This window comes from Callospermophilus lateralis, chromosome 4, assembly GCF_048772815.1.
Source record: "Callospermophilus lateralis isolate mCalLat2 chromosome 4, mCalLat2.hap1, whole genome shotgun sequence".
In the NCBI taxonomy this organism is placed as follows: Eukaryota; Metazoa; Chordata; class Mammalia; order Rodentia; family Sciuridae; genus Callospermophilus; species Callospermophilus lateralis.
In genome coordinates, this window is record NC_135308.1 from 134,755,536 (window position 1) to 134,761,484 (window position 5,949).

Consider the following 5,949-nt stretch of genomic DNA (forward strand, 5'->3'; position numbering starts at 1 on the left):
GATACCTTAATTATCAAATATACATTAATTAAGCTGAAATGCAAAGGCTTGACACTCTGTCCTCAATTCAGGACAACTCTGAAGGGTCACTGCAGCTTCAGAACTCTTCATGGGATCAACCGATTCCTCTGAGGCAACTTCATCATGGGTTAGCTCCTTCTGCCCAATCCTGCTTCCCTCATTCTTTTATAATATTTAAATGAGAAAACTTCTCAGGAAAAAAAAAAAAAACAACTCTACCAGGACGGACATTGAGAGAACCAGGAGGAAGGAGAGAAAATGGTGTCCACGGATTACAGTACCTAAAGCCAAGCTGCAGCCCAGCAGCGATACAGTGCTTACACTGCCCAGCCAACTCAAGGATATGCACAGATCACCGAGGCATATGGACAACAAAGCTATGGAACTTATGGACAGCCTCCTGATGTCAGCTATACCCAGGCTCAGACCACTGCCATCCATGGGCAGAACACATATGCAACTTCTTATAGATAGTCTCCTACTGGTTATACTACCTCAAATGCCCCCCAAGCATATAGCCAGCCTGTCCAGGGGTACAGCACTGGTGCTTATGACACCACCACCCAGGTCCCCTATGCATCCCAGTCTGCATATGGGACTCAGCCTGCTTACCCTGGTTATGGGCAACAGCCAGAAGCCACTGCACCTGCAAAACCGCAGGATGGTCACAAGCCTGCTGAGACTAGTCAACCTCAGTCTAGCACAGGGGGTTATAACCAGCCCAGCCTAGGATACAGACAGAATAACTACAGTTATCCCCAGGTTCCTAGAAGTACCTCATGCAGCCAGTTACCGTGCCTCCATCCTATCCTCCTACCAGCTATTCCTCTACACCGTGGACTAGTTATGATCAGAGCAGTTACTCTCAACAGAACACCTATGGGCAACCAAGCAGCTATGGACAGCAGAACAGTTATGGTCAACAAAGCAGCTATGGGCAGCAGCCTCTCACTAGTTACCCACCCCACAGACTAGATCCTACAGCCAGGCTCCAAGTCAATATAGACAACAGACCAGCAACCATGGCCAGCAGAGTTCATTCAGACAGGACCACCCCAGTTGCATGGGTGTTTATGGGCAGGAGACTGGAGGATTTTCCGGACCAAGAGAGAACCCCCTGAGACAGAGGAGATTTCCCCCCATAAGTGGCCCTGATAACCCAGGCAGGGGAAGAGGGGGATTTGATCGTGGAGGCATGAGCAGAGGTGGGCAGGAAGGAGGATGCGGTGGAATGGGCAGCACTGGAGAGCTAGGTGGCTTCAATAAGCCTGGTGGACCCATGGATGAAAGACCAGACCTTAATCTAGGCCCTGCAGTAGATCCCGATGAAGACTCTGACAACAGTGCAGTTTATGTGCAAGGATTAAATGACAATGTGACTTGATGATCTGGCAGATTTCTTTAAGCAGTGTGGGGTGGTTAAGATGAATAAGAGAACTGGGCAACCCATGATCCATATCTACCTGGACAAGGAAACAGGAAAGCCCAAAGGTGATGCCACAGTGTCCTATGAAGAACCACCAACTGCCAAGGCTGCTGTGGAGTGGTTTGAAGGAAAAGATTTTCAAGGAAGCAAACTAAAAGTCACTTTTGCTTGAAAGAAGCCTCCAATGAACAGCATGCAGGATGGCATGCCAACCCATGAGGGCAGAGGGATGCCACCACCACTCCGTGGAGGTCCAGGTGTCTCAGGAGGTCCTGGGGGACCCATGGGTCGCATGGGAGGCCGTGGAGGATACAGAGGAGGTTTTCCCCCAAGAGAGCCACAGGGTTCCCGAGGGAATCCCTCTGGAAGAGGAAACGTCCAGAACCGAGCTGGGGACTGGCAATGTCCCAGTCCGGGTTGTGGAAACCAGAACTTCGCCTGGAGAACACAGTGCAACCAGTGTAAGGCCCTGAAGCCTGAGGGCTTTCTCCCACCACCTTTCCCACCCCCGGGTGATAACCATGGAAGAGGTGGCCCTGGTGGCATGTGGGGAGGAAGAGGTGGCCTCACGGATCACGGCAGTCCTGGAGGAATGTTCAGAGGTGGCCGTGGTGGAGACAGAGGTGGCTTCCGTGGTGGCCATGGCATGAACCGAGGTGGCTTTGGTGGAGGAAGATGAGGTGGTCCAGGGGGTTCCCTGGACCTATGATGGAGCAGATGGGAGGAAGAAGAGGTGGAAGTGGAGGATCTGGAAAAATGGATAAAGGCAAGCACCGTCAGGAACACAGAGATTGGCCCTTTTAGACATAGACCCCGCAGAGTTGCATTGACTACCAGATTTATTTTTTAAACCAGAAAATGTTTTAAATTTATAATTCCATATTTATAATGTTGGGCACAGCATTATGATTATTCCTTGTCTGTAATTTAGTATTTTTCACCATTTGTGAAGAAACATTAAAACAAGTTAAATGGTAGTGTGCTGAGTTTTTTTTTCTTCTTTTAAAAATGGATGTTTAACTAAGATTTAACAATGGGAACCCCTGTGAGCATGCTCAGTATCAATGGAGAACCAAGAGGTCCTCTAACTATAATAATGTACATGGTTGTGATTTTTTTAAAAATAAAATTCCAAATGTTTCTTAAAAAAAAAAAAAAAACAAAAAAAACAACTCTTCCACACAAGTATTCATGTCAGAATTTGATTCCTAGGAACCAAACGTGAGGTAACTTGTACCAGGAATACTCTTAAAAAGCAGGCTCAACAATGTCATTTTGGAGATATGAGAATCCTATCACTGATAGGAGCTGGTATGTTGGCAGCTGCCAGCACACTTTATTGGTGAAACTGCTAAAATGTCAACTTGTAACAAACTAGGATGAGATGTGAATGGAAGATATTGGCCTTGGCAATCTCACACAACTCTTAGAAAAAGTGAAATCAATGGCCCACTTTAAATGAAGAGTACTTACCAGAACTACAAAGTAAGGTAGTTGAAGAATAAAAAAGTTCATAGAAGCGAAGATGATAGCAGGCCAGAAAAATACAGGAGTCACCTTTGTTGTGTGGAAGAACTTGGAGAAGATTCCTTCAACCCAGCATTAAGGAAAGAGCAGGCAAGAGATCGCCAATATCATTAGGAGCCTCCCCTTCTGAGGTCAAGGCTGATGGTAGGACTAGGTTCCCTGACAGCAATGAAGATGTTAAGAGAGTAAAATAATAGAAATTTTGTAAGTGGGTGAATATTGTTTCAAGTAAAATAAAATTATAGAAATCTGGTTGGAAACTTAAGTGTCAGAAGAAATGGATGCCATTTAAGTGGTGGAATAAAGGAGCCGGACCCACAGAGACCTTATAGACAAATAATACAGCATGGTATACTTAGATGCAATACATTCAATAAGAAATCAAAATAGTTAAAAATATATCAAGGATGAAAGCTCTAAGGCAGAGGGTCAACCATTCTAGTAAAAAGGTCATTACACAAACCCTTGCCAAGTTTCTGGACTTGAGCCAGGGTTCAGATCTAAAACCCACAAATCAAAGGAAATCCATGTTGTGCCAAGTCTTTGTTAAAACTCACAATGACTATTTATCCTAAACCAGTTTTTAGATTCGCTGAGATTTTCTATATAGGCAATCAGAGATGTTTTCATTTCTTCCCACTCACTATTTACTTATTTTTTCTTATTTTACTGTATGGATGAGAGCAGTAGAGGTAGCAAAAGCAGACATTCTGCTCTATTCCTGCTCTCAGGGAAGGTTTTCAGTCTTTCACCCTCAGCTAAGATGTTGGCTGCATGCATTTGTGCAGATGTTATTTTTCAAGCTTAGGGAGTTTCTTTCTATTTTTAGGTTTTCCCAAGGGCTTCTATCATGAATAAATGTTAAATTAGATATCCAAGTACAAAAAATGATCAATACCTTGCACATAAAAGAAAAATAAATCAAAATAGATGGTACAGATGATAGGCTTAAATTTAAACCTAATATTACACTACTTCAAGAGAAAAACAGTAAAAATATTTGTGACCCTGGGTTAGGCAAATATATCAAAGATAAAACAATTAGAAGCAGGATACATAAAAATAAAAGATGATGAATCTTCATCAAAGTTAAGAATTTCTATTTTTAGGCACCATTTAAGAGGAGAAAAATATAAGCCATTATCTAGAAAAAATATTTCAAATCGTATCTGCTAAAGTATTTATATTAAAAAATATTAAGAACATTCAGGCCTTCTCACCAAGATGGTGCCGAAAGCTAAGAAGGAAGCTCCTGCCCCTCCCAAAGCTGAAGCCAAAGCAAAAGCTTTGAAGGCAAAGAAGCCAGTGTTAAAGAATGTCAACAGTCATAAAAGGAAGAAGATCCACACACCACCTACCTTCCGGTGACCCAAGACATTGCGGCTCTGGAGGCAGCCCAAATATCCTCAGAAGAGCACCCTCAGGAGAAACAAGCTTGACCACTATGCCATCATCAAATTCCCTCTGACCACTGAGTCAGCCATGAAGAAGATTGAAGACAACAACACACTTGTGTTTATTGTGGATGGCAAGGCCAACAAACACCAGATCAAACAAGCTGTAAAGAAGCTCTATGGCATTGATGTGGCCAAGGTTAACACCCTGATCAGGCCTGATGGAGAGAAAAAGGCATATATGTTCGACTGGCTCCTGATTATGATGTTTTGGATATTGCCAACAAAATTGGGATCATCTAAACAGAGTCCAGCTGTCTAATTCTAAATATACTTTTTTTTCCAACATAAAAAAAAGAACACTCAGAACACATTAAAACTAAAATAACTCAGTAATAAAATGCACAAAAGATTTGAATACACAATTTACTAAATAAGATATATGGATGAGACAAAAGCATATGAGAAGATGCTTGACATTATAAGTCATTAGGTAAATACAAATTTAAACCATGAAAGGGTTGGAGGTGTAACTCAGTGGTAAAGGGCTTGCCTAGTTCGATTCCAAGGCTCACAAAACATGAGATACACTGTATAAGTATTAGAATAGTTAAGGTTAAGAATATTGACAGTACTATGGTTTTGGGTTGTGGCTCAGCGGTAGAATGCTCACCTAGCACGTGCAAGGCCCTGGGTTAGATCCTCAGCACCACATAAAAATAAATAAAGGTATTGTGTCCAACTACAACTATAATTAATTAATTAATTAATATTTTTTTAAAGAATATTGACAATACTAAATAAATAAATGTACTGAATAAAGTATAACATTTTCATATATGTGGGCATGAATATAAAATACCACAGCAACTTTAATGAAACAACTTGGTTTTTTTTTATAGTTACCAAAAAGTTACCATATGACTCAGTAATCTAGATCACAGGTACTTACCCAAGTGAATAGCCAATCTATATTCACTCAAAGTCTTTGAAGACAAATGTTTGACTCATTTTATTTGTAATTGCCAAGAAGCAATCCAAATATTCCTCACTAGAGAATAGACAAACTGACACATAGTTAAAGTGTAATAGTACCCAAAGATGAAAAGAAATAGAGTACTCCAAAAAATCTGGGTAAGACCCAAGTGCATTAAGCTAAGTGAAATATATCAGTCTCTAATAACAACATGTTGCACGATTGCATTTATATGACATTCTGCAAAAGGCAAAGCTGTATGGAGAGAACACTAAGTTCAGAATTAGGGAAGGTGAGGGTTGGGACTGACTATCAAGGTCTTGGAAGAATTTGGGACATGATGGAACCGTTCTTCATTGGGTAGAAATCTGCCACAACAGGTCAGATAGAATAAAATATATTGCATCTAAATCATAACTTAGTTTAAAAATTTAAACTGCATCTCTGAAACCAAAAGTAACAATTGATTGAAAGATTCTTAAATTATTGGGAGTAAATCATCTATATAGATTAAAATATTGTGACATTTGTTCAAGAATCTGCCATTTGCAAGAAAAATATTTTTTGAAGATTGTGTTAGTTTAGTAAGACTAAAGGAACAAAAC

The 5,949-nt window shown here is 41.0% G+C and overlaps 2 pseudogenes; both read left to right on the plus strand.

The window, feature by feature from the left end:
- The first annotated feature begins 279 nt into the window (after positions 1-279).
- Positions 280-2,251, plus strand: LOC143397135 (RNA-binding protein EWS-like; annotated as a pseudogene).
- Positions 2,252-4,198: 1,947 nt separating this feature from the next.
- On the plus strand, positions 4,199-4,671 carry LOC143397137 (large ribosomal subunit protein uL23 pseudogene; annotated as a pseudogene).
- The last annotated feature ends 1,278 nt before the right edge of the window (positions 4,672-5,949 follow it).